The sequence below is a fragment of the Carassius auratus genome, unplaced genomic scaffold, assembly GCF_003368295.1.
Source record: "Carassius auratus strain Wakin unplaced genomic scaffold, ASM336829v1 scaf_tig00214575, whole genome shotgun sequence".
Lineage (NCBI taxonomy): Eukaryota > Metazoa > Chordata > Actinopteri > Cypriniformes > Cyprinidae > Carassius > Carassius auratus.
The window spans coordinates 553,455-567,713 of record NW_020527719.1 but is presented as its reverse complement, the minus strand read 5'-3'; the positions used below and the strand labels follow the sequence as shown (position 1 = coordinate 567,713).

The 14,259-nt window shown below is 36.1% G+C and overlaps 1 pseudogene; it reads left to right on the top strand.

Moving 5' to 3' along the window:
• Window positions 1–237: 237 nt before the first annotated feature.
• The window catches only part of LOC113092373 (cGMP-dependent protein kinase 1-like), a 46,584-nt pseudogene continuing 32,562 nt past the window's right edge, over window positions 238–14,259 (top strand).

Sequence of the window (14,259 nt, the reverse complement as noted above, 5' to 3'; positions counted from 1 at the left end):
CATGACTTCATATATCCAGGTTTAGGGATAATTCAGCTTTTAACTGCTGTAAGGCAAGGCAGGTTTATTCATATAGCACACTTCATACACAAACGTATAATTCAAAGTGCTTTACATAAAAGGAAGTAAAATAATCATAAAAAATAATCACAACAATAAAACAAGGAACATATATGTTTTAAATGATTTATCTGTAGGTGTTTTAAACCAACATGTAACGCCACTGCTAGAAAACTGGGTATTTTACATAGTTCTGGATAACTATAAAGTTTTTGTCTCAAAAGTTGAACAGTTATATCAACCATACTGACTGTCCAGGGAATATCGCGGTCTTCTGTGAGGCGCGCGAGCGAGCTCCACTCATTCATCACGTCACTGCCCACGAGCGACGCGCCCTCACACGGATGCGCTGCTGTCAGAGCCGCTCTGTGGGATTGAGCGCTCCCTCTTTCCTTTTTCTTTTTTTTACACGTATACACTGCGAGACTTTTCCCCTCTCCACAGGTTCTCCTCGTTTTATAGGTCCTTTTAGTCTAGAATAGAAGCTGGTTTAGTGCACGGTGTTTCTTCTCTAAGTAAACTTGCTAAAAGTGCAGGTCTGGGAGATTTTATTCGACTCGGAAGGGGTGATGATGGGGACTTTACGCGACCTCCAGTACGCGCTTCAGGAGAAAATCGAAGAACTGAGACAGAGAGACGCGCTCATTGACGAACTGGAGCTCGAACTGGACCAGAAAGACGAGCTCATTCAAAAACTGCAGAACGAACTGGATAAGTACCGCTCCGTGATCCGCCCGGCGACCCAACAGGTCCAGAGCCGCTCGGAGCTGCAGGAGCATCAGCGCACCAAACGCCAGGCGATCAGCGCCGAACCCGCCAACGTCCAGCAGCTGAGTCACGTGACTCTGCCCAACGTCCCCAAGAGTGCCAAGTAGGTCAACTCGATACAATACAACCTCAAAATCATTAAATAGCATACTACATAAAAGTAATCAAATGCTACATTTAAACCATCGAATACGTCCATAAAATCATGATCAAATACAACCTAAAACTCACTACCTAAACGCTGCCTAACCTTTAATAGGCTACAAAGTGGAGTCATCACCACGTTATGCTGTCTTTAAAAGGTTCAATGTGTTATTTGAGGAATTAAAGTTATTAAACATCACATAAAGCTCTATAAATTCATCTAAATGACCTAAAATAACAGCAACAATCGATGAGAAACTTTCTTTCACTTAAATATAAGCCGCCCAGCCCACAGTTACCTTTTGTTTAATCTTATTTTTTTATATGCATGTATTTATTTTGAATCTGACAAGATCCATTCCCACAGAACCCAAAGTTAGCTTAAACCCTGTAACATGGATAGATCCCTACAAGGAGACAAGAAGCTTCACTTCAGAAGATGCCTCCGTACACCAAATATTTGCCTAGCGTGTCATACTGTGTATTTGGACACTGTATACTGATTTGACTCACTGCTTTTTGCATAAATATTGTAGACAAGAACAGAGTGCAAACTTTAAAGTTTACTGAATTCACCTGCTGTTCTTCAGAACATCATCCATAAAATCACCTTAGGTTTTGCTAAAATAGTAACTTGTAAATATGTTATTTTTACACAATTTTTTCATCCTAACTGGCATTCTGGCAATGGTTACCATAGTAACTTTCTTGAAAGGGACAGCAATATCATGGGCTGTGCAGGTTGCACAATTGAAATCATTATGATGTCTGCTGTAAATCTGAAAACTCAGACACAAACTCATTATGCTCTGTTCAAAATGCCATTCATTGACATTTGCAGAAGCATCTCATTGATGACGCTCCACGAAAGTTAGATTTTTCCACACGGAAAGATCTGAACCAGGAATAATATGTCTGTACTGGGCAGTCATAGGAGCAGTGACGTAGGAAATACCCAAATACTATAATAACTGCTTTGTTTAACGGACTGGTAATTTGCTTATCAAAGCAGCATGATATTGTGCAGCAGGTGGATCACAAAAGCTATTAACATGTTCAGCTGTTATTATGCACACACTGTCAAGACCAGAGGATCTGATCAGACTACACAGTTCCCCTGGAAGTGAAGGATTTTTTTTGTTTCGGCCTGCTGTCATGAACACACATACCCTTAATTAATTAGCATCTAGTGGTTTGGCAGCAGAGGAACATCACTCATTTGTTTCTGACCAGCATGGCCTCCCCCATCTGCTGTGTATCTGACATTTAAAAGCTCAACACTGTACTAATTTACAACGTAACCTTGTTTTGTACAGGACAACCCTTTGAACCCTATCGCAGCAGAGTCTTTTCTTCTATTCTGCTTGCATCTTGAGCTGGTCTGCACTTTAAGGAATGATTATAAAGATCTGAATGAAAAAAGCTTCCGTGTTGGGCTGCCAGATAGGATCAAACTGGCATCAATATTGGTTTAGTCTTTGAAAGCTCATTATGTTTTGGAAGAGGATTCTATATCTTTGTGTGTGGTCAGGGAGATGAATGTTATTTTTGGAGAAAAATCCATTTATCTTTATTCTGAGTGTCTTTCTTTGCTGATGCATTAATGCATCCACTATTCTGTTGCTTTTATTTCTATTCAAAGTAAAGGCAAGTACTGTGTTTTTGCAAAAAAAATAATTCGTAATAGTGAGTAATTTACCCCTTTCTTTTCTTTCAGTAGAGTGTGTTTTTGCCATTTGAATGTCACTCACCATGTCTCTGTCTCATAATTGCATCTTGTTTCTTCCTGTTTCTGATTCTTTTTTTTGCAGTTACCTTTGCAATAGCACTTGTTACACTCAAAGGGGTCATATGATGCCATTTGATTTTTTTCTTTCTCTTTGGAGTTGTCATGATGTGGGAAGATTTGCTTAGTGCTGTCCAAATGTTGACGCAAAGAATTAAGCATGACTTTTATTCTCGCTGTTGCTTCCGGCACCATGTCGTGGAGATGCATGGTTTTATGTTTATGCAGCACAATTCGCAACGTATAAGTCATTATAATCAGTAATTATGTCCCCACTGGATGCAACAAATGCCTTGTTTGTAATATATAATTTTTTGTCTTGTTGCACCGGTACACATCACTCCAGAGTATGTTAAGGGGCGTAACATTTCCGTCTCGCTTGAGGTATTCAGCCAATCACAATGCACTGGATAGCTGGCCAATCAGAGCACACCTCGCTTTTCAGAATGATGAGTTTTGTAAAAATCGACGCATTTCAGAAAGGTGAGGCATATAGAGGAGAAGCAATAATGTACAGTATGTGGAAAATAATGTGTTTTTAACCCTGAAACCACATAAACACATTGCATTACACCAAATACACAAAATTAAAAGAGCTTTAAAAATTTTTTACAATTTCAGTTTAAAATAATTTTTGTATTTCAATTGAAACTTTTTTTCAGTTAGTTTCAGTCAAAGCAACATTTATGTTTAGCTTTTCCATCTAATATTTTGATTATAATCAAAAACCAAAACCTATTTTAAAGGTACAAGTTGTAGGACCTGCCACTAGAGGGCGCACTACCAAAACAATAACAATTGTGTGGTTTGATGACGCTAAGAAGGATGGTAATTAATAATTGGATTTGTTGTCTTCTACCCAACCGCTGACGGTAATCAATCAGACGATATGAAAACGATTACCACTAGTTCAACAAATATATGCACTCATGTAAATTCAAACACAATAATTGGGCATAGCAAACGCAAGTTCAGCGATTTGTGCAAGTAGATAACATAGAAAGTCAATGGAAAGACGCGATCAGACTTTGGATCAGACGCGTCCTCGCGCGGGTCTAGATACGTGATGCCCTGCGTTTGGCATGTATTGTCCCATAATACTAATCTTGTTGATCGTTATAATAGCATACATTTTCTGTAAAGATACAAATCAAAACAACTCACCTGTCGAGTAAAACACAAGCGAGATCGGCATCTCCTTGTAGTTGAAGTTTGACACGAAGCTCTCTCCATCTAGAGAATGCAACACCGATATTGATCCTCGATCTTTCTCTCCTCTTGTCCCAAACTCTCCTTGGGTCGTTTGGTTGGCCGTACGCTTCCGTTTATGGGAGCTGTCCTTGTCGACAGAACCAGCGGCAGACGGTAAACAGTAATTATGTTCCATAAATAAGTAACACAATCCACCATAACACGTGCAAGAAGAAGTAACTAAGGAACTGCTTGAAGCAAGCTAGTGGTTTGCTGGATGCTAGACACTACTTCCGCATTTGTCCACGACACTGTTGTCATGTGGTTTCTACGTCAGTAAAGGCGGTAACAAAGGGGAACTAACTTCATTGACAGGTGACTGCACTGCCCCGTGTCACTGTTTAGAATGGGAATTTTCTCATGATTTACAAGTAGTTGAAAACATTAGAGATATTGTTAGTAATCAGCTGGACAAAATATATAACACTAGCCTAGTGGTTTTTGGATATTTTACTGCAAATATCTTACAATTGTACCTTCAAAGCTGCAGTAGGTAACTTTTGTAAAAATATATTTTTTACATATTTGTTAAACCTGTCATTATGTCCTGACAGTAGAATATGAGACAGATAATCTGTGAAAAAAATCAAGCTCCTCTAGCTCCTCCCAGTGGTCCTATTGCCATTTGCAGTTACGGACCGCTCCAGGGTAAGAAACAACCAATCAAAGCTGCGGTCTGTAATTTTGTTTGAGTTCAAAATGTAGAAAAATGTATATAATAAGCGAGTAAACCATGAATCCATTTTCCAAACCGTGTTTGTAGCTTGTCCTGAATCATTAGGGTATATCTATAATAAGTGTTTATATTCGGACTATTTTAGATTGCTTCGGGGGTACCGCGGCGGAGTAACCCAGTACCTTTGTGATTCTTCATAGACATAAACAGAGAGAAGTAGTTCCGGCTACGATGTTCTTCCGCAAGACGCAAGCAGTTCTGTTTATTAACCGCTAGAGCGTCAAAAGTTACCGACTGCAGCTTTAATGGATTTAATTCTCGTTTTATTACTTTTATACCTATTACCTATTACATTATAGAAAATGTCAATATGGTTGCAGAGTGGACTAACTTAACCAGACTGATTCAGGTCGACCTTCCCTGTATCAAGTTCATGGCTGTTCTATGGCAACTTTGTACAAACATTGCAGAAACAATTTTTTTCATTTGTGCGGGTTTAAATATAGATTCTGTTCTATTCCACTGAGTCAGAATATGGGTAAAAGCAACCACAACAATGCACTTCCAGGCATAAGTATCACCATTTTTATATCTGCAATGCAGAAAATAAGGGAATGATTATTTTTGGCTTCAGAGTAAGCCTAAATCTATAGAAATAAATCAACTTGGTCATTCATTTGTCTCAGGTTATTATGCACTATCATGTGCAGTATGAGGGGCTATAGCCTATGCAGTGAGACTTTTCACCATGTTTTAGCTATGCACAAAAAATGTACAGAACTGTCATGCCACTCTAACAAAAAATTAGCACCATTATTCAGCTTGAGTGTTTATAGTTCAGTTCAGTTCAATAACTTTAAACTTCTTTAATTATGAAACAAGTTTAGTTCAGCTATAAGCAGCTCTACAGAAGACTAAAGTGGCATTATTCAGATCAAGTCAATGTTGATACATTTTAGTTTAAAAACAATGTTACAAAATTAAAGTATTTAAAATGATATTCCCTTGATAAAAAATGTTGCAACACAAACAAAATTCCTACTAATAAGAAACTTACTTGCGGACATTCAGCCATTGTGGCTCCATGTCCACAGCTTTCTCCAATTTACTCTGCTTTAAGCCGTAGCATACTTTGTCCTTTTAAGGGAGACAGTCTGTCGACCTGTGTGATGTGAATGTCCTCCTGAAAAAGGCAGTGAGTAAAATTCTAAGTCAAACAGAGACTGGTTACAGGATGATCCAGAGGTTGTCTGCTGTAAATGAGTCCAGTGATCTCTGTGCTTTTACTGGATGTAAAACATCTCCCCCTCCCCAGAGAGCCAATGTCTTCTAGAATTCAGACTGTCATACAAAAATACCACACAAGTCTTGCAGAGATTGCTCTGATTTTGCTCTGCATGTAAACACCTTTATGGACCTTCTGGTGTCTTATTTATTGTGTTCATGTTGGTTTATGTTTTGATAGCTAAAAAATAGAAAAAAGTATGTCAATTTAAATGTCTTGTTAATTCAAACGTCATGTAAATGCACCGATTAAATTCAGCAGTTGTTTTTATCCCTGCTGCCTTACATTCTCAGTTGCATCACATAAGAGATGAAGCTGCTGTTTATTTGCAGCTGGATTTGAGTGTGTACTTATTATAAGGCAATTGCATTTAAATAAACTGTGCTAGTTTAGCTATAGCTCCGAGATGTTTCTCCTAAACATCATTGGGAAAAAAGGAATAGATTTGGAGAAATGCAGCATTAAGTCAAACGTCAGCAAACATCTTAATTTTTTTTCAACATAAAGGAATAGTTAACCCCCAAATTTTAATGTACTCACCCCTAGGCCATCGAAGATGCAGATGAGTTTGTTTCTTCATTGGAACAGGTTTGGATCAGTGGATCACCTGCAGTGAATGGGTGCCATTAGAATGAGAATCCAAACAGCTAATAAAAGCATCACAATAATCCACATGTAATTCACCTCACTCCAGTCCATCAGTTTGTGTCTTATAAAGAGGAAAGCTGTGTGTTTGTAAGAAACATCCATTATTAAGGTATTCTTAAGTTGAAATCATTGTTTATATTTAAAATATGAGTCCCCTCTCCATAATATTGCTTTCTCCATTGAAAAAGGTCTGAATCAGTAGAGAAATAAGCAATATTAATATCCAAAACATATCTCAACATTTTTTTATATGAAATATTTATTTTTTACTGGAAAGAGTATTATTATGTGATTTCTCCAAACCTGTTCCTATGAAGAAACAAACTCATCTGGGTTAACTATTCCTTTATACTGAAAACAAATTAAGATGTTTGCTGAAATGTCTTGCTTCTTACATATTTCTCCTCAAGACCCTACTAATCTCAATATGATCTCAAATATTTCTCATCAGATTCCAATAACATCAAATCAACTGAGAAGTGCTATTAGAATTCACTTTTATTTCATTGCCCTTTAAATTTATTGTAATGTATGTCAACAGTTGTCTCATTTGTTTCTATTTTTATATCTTTAAGTCAATACACTTTTCCTCAGGGTTAGACTGTCTGTGTGTGTGTAAGCAAAATGAAGGGAGCTCTACGTGAAGTACTGCTGACATCCTGAAAAAAAAAAAAAAAGGTCTGTTTTTGCTCACGGTGGAGCATGTCTGTGGAATGTAAACACAGTGTGGTTCATAGGTGAGCGTTTGTGGGTTTTCGTAAGTAAATCAAAAGTCTGGCTTAAGTCCAGGTCCACAAAAACAGAGGAGCTGCTGTCAAGATGATAGGCTTTTTGTTGAGGAGTGCTCGGAATAGTCATATAAACAGTGATAATAAGATTTAAAGAACATATTCTAACACATTTTCCATCCACCAGCACTTGAGCAATTAAATGTCATTAGCAGAACTAAATGGATTTGCATAAATAATGACTTAAATTGCATAATCACTCTCTAAGCAGGTTTTAAAATACAGGTTTTCAAAATACAATTCCGTTTTCCATTTTTCAGTCAAACAGATCCACTTCATAATGGTGTTATGAGTTTTATCTGTGTTTTGAGAGGCTCAGTGTTTACACTCTTCATAACTATTGCTATTTTATCATGAAAGAATAAAAAACATCTAATATTTCAGAGAATAATCTTTGGAAATATTTTGCTTTGAGTTGCATTTCAGAAAATGTTCATTACCGAGTCCCTGTGTGGGAGGTTATATTGAATTTCAATTACTTGAAATGTGTGTATTTGTGTATGTCTGTGATGCACACCTCATTTTCAGCTAGTCTTCTGATTTTTGTTTGCTATGACATCCAGCGACAAGCTGCCAACTAAGAGATTCCTTACACATTCCTTGTGGATTCATTTCTGAAGCATCGCGTTATTTGGAATTCCATTCTGTCATGCAGTTCTTACCGTTTCGACAATATGTTTAAATTGTAATACTCAGATATTGCACAACATTTGCCAAAATGTGTACAACAAAGTACAGTGCATTGGATCCTCAATCCCACAATGCAGTGTGTTTGCATTACCTTCCAACTTTTTGTTTGGAATGAAACAGCCAGCCATGCATAACAATATTAATAGTATCAGCTGTTATTTTTACTATTTTTTGTACTCATAGTTAGATTGAATAGCCAAAAGTTAAGATTAAAAATGATAAGTGGACAACACTCGTGGAATTAAATTCAAACATAATCATAATGAGGTCATGAGTTCATATTGATACTGTTTGAAATGTTTATATTTGCATATTGCATTTTGTTTTACAAACAAGTTTTTAAATAGTTGTATTTAGTGTATTCTGAGCAGTTAGCAGCAAGTTTCTATTTCAGGCATAGTCATTATTATCTTTGTTAATTAAATGATGTGGGCCTATTTAACAATGTTTTCCTGCACTGTACAGGTCAAAAGAACTGATCAAGTCAGCTATTCTGGACAATGACTTCATGAAGAATCTGGAGATGTCTCAGATCCAGGAGATAGTGGACTGTATGTATCCAGTGGACTATGACAAAAACAGCTGTATTATTAAAGAAGGGGATGTGGGCTCCCTCGTCTATGTCATGGAAGGTGAGAAACAAAACAAAAAAATACAAATTTAAAAGAGTGTTTGGCCTTTAAATATGTTTAGTAAGACGTAGTTCACCCAAAATGAAAATTCTGTAATCCTTTACTCACTGTAATATATTTAAAGAGTTTTTTCTTTTGAGAAACACAAAAGGAAACATGTTGCAGAATGTCTGAGCAGCTGTTTATTTTAATGAACCTTGATTTCAAGTCACTGTCAGGCTGCCAAAAAGTCCCATAAAACTATCAAATACATTTTGTGTACAACATATGTACTGTCTCCCAAAGCTTCTAAAACCATATAATAACTTTTATAGCTATATAATAGCCTTAAGTTTGGAACAGACCAAAAGTGAATCAAAATTGTAATTTTCTGTCTAAACTAAAGCCACTTAGCTTGCCTACATAGGTTTCTGATGTAGATCCTCCAATTGGATCTGGAATATTGATCCTATGCATAGATTGTATTGATTAGGTGCTTATAAAATTGATCTAGTCATAGCAGCCAAATCCTCTGAGAGCTGTAACACTACAGATCCACTGTTGACTAACATGTAGAGTAGATATGCTGAGCTATAATGCCCATATATACCGTACATTTTAATTTATATTGAAAGAGCTCTTCAACTATTTTCTTTTCATGGCCAAATTAGGCAAAAGGAAATTTGAGGGGTGCCCGGACTTTTTTAAAAAGTCATGTTTAAGGTGTTAACATATTAATGTAACATTTTTGTAGTAGTAGTTTTCAACTAGGAAACTGGGGAAGAACATGTAAGATTTAGTAAATTGCATACCTTTGACAATATAGTCAGAAATACACAAATATGACCTTCTAACATACATGAATTACAATAAATACATGCAGGTTCATTAATGCTTCACGTTTCTTTGCATGGAAAATAATTAGACAGTGCTTGTATGGAATGTATTGAATGCTTCGTGTGCATTTCGTGCAAATATGTACTGTATGACATGTTAGCAATTTTAAGCAGTGTTATGAATGAGAGTACAAACATACTTTTGTATCCATGTGATTTTTTTTTATCATTGTGGATGTGATCTATCACTTCTTTTAAATATTTGTTTAAGCATCAGTGTTATTGGATACTCATTTGCTATTTTCATTAAATATTGGATTTTGTATTGGTGACACCTGCAGTCAGGTTAGGATTGTGTCGGCCACCTGTCTCTGAAGTCATTACATCTGTCAATACATCTGTCGATTTCTGTTGTTTAATGAGAGGAAGGAGCTGTTGTGTTTTCTTAGGATCACAGGATTTTCTCCGTCTTTCCACTTTGTGTTCTTGAGGGAATGGAGGAACACTTGGTTTGAATTAAGGGATTTTGTTAGTCATGCTTCAGAGATTGGATGCTTTTGTAGTACAAATTGGGCACTTGCCCAACACACTATATCATGGGCGCAAGCCAATTAGAAAGAGAGACTAAGTGGATATTGGCTGCATACAGTCCCAGAACACATTAGAGTATGTTGTTTTTCCGAAGTAATATGTCAAATACAATAAAATGTAGACAAAAACCTATTTTTAATGAATTAAATCCATTCTTTCAGCATTAGCTCTGCCACATTCAGTTATTTCCATAGAAACCAGCAAAGGATTCAGAGAGAACAGAGACGGGAGAGAGAGAACGAAGACTATTCCTTTGGGCTTTCTATTAGAAAGAGAAATAAACTTTTCATGACAATTCCTGTCTTCCAGGATGAATTATTTACATGATGAAACAAATGATATAGATTGAAAAGGTGAAGAGCTTGTGATATACAGAATGACTTTAATGCTGGAGGAATCCTCTATTCATATTATCCTTTCATCAAAATCGAGGTCTCCATTTGAGAGTAAAAGGTCAGTGATGGAGGTTAGAGGATCAATAATAGTGATCCAAACTCAACTGACCAGCATTTCCACTTGAAGCCCAAAATCACATTAAGTGAGTCCAGTAGATTTATGGTCCAAAAGAAGCTTTTGTTTGTGAGATATATCATGGGTGGACAGAGTATTTAAGCTTTCAGTCACACGACAGGGACATTATAGCTGAGATAATTAGTTCGGCCTTACGACAGGAGAGCCTAGACAGGAAATGATGCCATGCTATTATTGTGCCTTGAATGTCATATTAGCCTGTGTGCTGAAGTCGCCATGCTAATTAGCCCCAATCTGAATAAATAAAGACACGCTTAATGACTGTAGATAATGTCAGCTCTAAAATTGCAGCTTGTGTATCTGATACATGATTTCATACTACCCTGAAGTAATTTACCAGTAACCATTTGGAGACGCCAACAGCAAAATCCCTCTGTATGGAAAGTGTTCAGTTATGGAATCTAAACTGATCCCATGTTTGACGCGCCAGGGCACATTATCCTAGAATTTTATTTATTTATTTATTTTTTTAATCATAATGTATTTTTTTTCAACCTCTGTAATAGTGATTGACTCAAATAGCCAATGGCCAGTGCCGATATGTAGAAATGGATGATATATGCCAATATATTTTACATTCTGAAATCTGACATACAGTATTTTGAGTGAAAGTGGATATTCAATATTAGAAAAAATGTAGGGTGGGATTAGAATTTCAAAAATAAAAGTCAGTTATATAGCAGAATAGAGCTACAGTAGGTGGTTAAAGGAGCAGGAGTCATTCATAAGGGAAGCAATTTCACAGGCTGGGCATTTTACATTACATTTTGATAAAACGACTTTATTCAAAATGTTATATACTGATGAATGATCAAATGCAACATTACTTGGAATGTGCATTAAAAAAGACAATATGGTAAATTTTGATTTCATGCTGACTATATCGATGAGGAATGAATAGGTATGGATTGACCACAGGGCCCATAGTCCTCTGGGAGCCTCAGTTTTTCCAACAATGACTCATTCCAAACATCCAAACCGCTTCATCTCTTCATACTGATAAATGGATTTATTCAGGGTTTTAAAGAAAGAAAAAATAAATAGAATTTCACTTAGTGACTGTTCTGTTCTCAACATTTTCAATCAATTATAACATCAGAACTGTGGTTAACCAGCATGAAGGGATGGTAGAGAGAGCACGTGTGCAGTAATGCTACAAATAATTATAATGTGTCACAGTGGGCTGAGTTGTAAATTTGCCATCATTTTTTGTCTGTAAATATTGTAGCTTTTGGTACTTTTTATGTGACATTGATATCATGCTTTTAGGCTTATCTGGTGCTATGTTGAAGGTTGTGGCTTCTTTTTATTCTGGTCACTCAATATGACAGACAACAGAAGCTGTTTTGCAATTTGGTCAACCAATTTAATAAACAATGAATGTCCCATTAATTATTCCATCGGTTTACAGGTGTGCACTTGTCTCTCTTTCCTCATCCTCAGTCACGTCTCTGTGTCCTGTTCTCTGTTTTTCTATTTGCTTATTTTCTTTAAAACTCTTTTTCTTTAAAAAGTCACAGAAATGTTTTACATATAGGTAGGCCTACATAAAGTAATGTATTCCTGTGATGGCAAAGCTGAATTTTTTTCAGCCACTGTCTTTACTGTCACATTTAATCAATTGAATGCATAAATATATGTATATAATTTTGAATATATATATAAAACAACCAATAATATAACAGCACAACTGCTCAGTCCAATCAAATCCCAGTGGATAAAATCAAGTTCCCCCTGCATTATTTCCTGCTCAGTGTTTTGTTTTACTCAGATGTATACCATGCAGAGTTCATTTCAGCCTGCAGAGTAAACACAAGACAATCTCTCATCATTTAATATCTGTCTTCAGTGGCCTTATCAGTCCGCTCTCTTTATTTCATTTCATGCATTATTTCATTCCTGCCTGTTCGATCACTTAGCATCTGTCTCAGAGTTATTAATGTTTGTTTAGGAGAGCCCATGTCAGGGGAACATCTCTGTCTCTTGCTCTTCCTCTACTTCTTATCTCTGTGAATCATGGGTAATATATGATTGGCTGTAGGGCATTAATAGGAGCTACTCTGAAACGTAATGCTTAATAACCATGACAACATTTCGAGCAATGTTACATGCCTTAGACTGCCAACCCTTAACGTGACAGTGTGTGTATGTGCATTGTAGTTTTCCATTCTTTGCCAAAAAAGCACATTAGTGCATGTTGGGAAAAGTAATCAGTTGTGACCCTTTGGGTCATAGCTTCCTGTGTCTGTCCGAGGAGGAACTGGAGGTCACGCTATTGGACATTATTGCTTCCTGTTGTGGTGGTGGGCGTATTTAGCTTTGGGAAAAACATTTGAGACACTTAAAATGACTACAGCTTTTCAGTGTGAACAAACTCGGGTCTGAACTTTACAAGTTTGACCCTGTTCAGGCTCATAGTCTTCACAGTCCTTTTGGCTGTATTCATATTTTTTTCTATTACATAAATGTCATTCTATTTAATGAATGTAAATGCAAGGCTTAAATCGTTTTATGACTTTATGAATGTCCTGTTTGAAGAGTTTGAGTATGTCCTGCGGTGATAATACGCTGTGTTCATATTTATTATTTAATTCTTTAATGGCTCAGATACTTACATTCTAGTTTTATATCACACATTTATGACCTGTTCTGGGCCACTTGTTAATCAATTCTTAGCCTGTTTTGAATATTATCTTACACTCTGACATTACATGAGAAGTTATTTGCATGTTCTAACCTCTTATTTTAATATGATCTTAAAGCATTTGGTATAATGATTATATATTACTTTCTTGTATACATACTTACACTAGTGTTCAAAGTTTAGTGTTGTTAAGATTTTGTTGTTGGTGAAAGAAGTGTTTTAGGCTCATCAAGGATGAATTTATTTCATCCCAATACAGTAATATTGTGAAATATTATTACAAGTTAAAATAAGTCATAAATAGTATTTGTAAAATATTTTTAAAGGTTTATATATACTCAATACATCCTTGCTAAATTAAAGTATTAATGAAATATAAATAAATCCCCAAATTCTGAACAGTATTGTAAATTTGTTCCCTGTAACCCTGATCTTGACTACATGATGAATATTATTATTAATCAAATCCTGGTAGTATGTATGTTGTGTATAGTTCTTAAAGCTGTGAACAAAGAGATGTCAATTTGTTCAGAGCTGAAAATATTGAGAAAACACTTGTGTCAAGATGATACTTGTAGTGTTCCTGTAGCTCAATTGGATCAATCAAGCGCAAGGTTGGGGGTTTGATTCCCAGGGAACACATGATAGGTAAAAATTGATAGCCTGAATGCACTGTAAGTCGCTTTGGATAAAAGTGTCTGCTAAATTCATAAAATTATTTTAATTTAATTTTAAATTTACTTGTTCCAATCATTACAGTACATGATTTATGTCAAACTGTAAGAATGAAGACTCTCTCAGATGTAAGAGATGTGTAATTGTGCTTTTTCAAATCAAAGATATAAAGCATCTACTCAGGTAAACATATGTTGCATTGTTTATCTCAGAAGAAATGGTATCAGTTCCTCTAGTATGCCTAATTTCATTTTCTGAAGAACTCCATGTGGTGA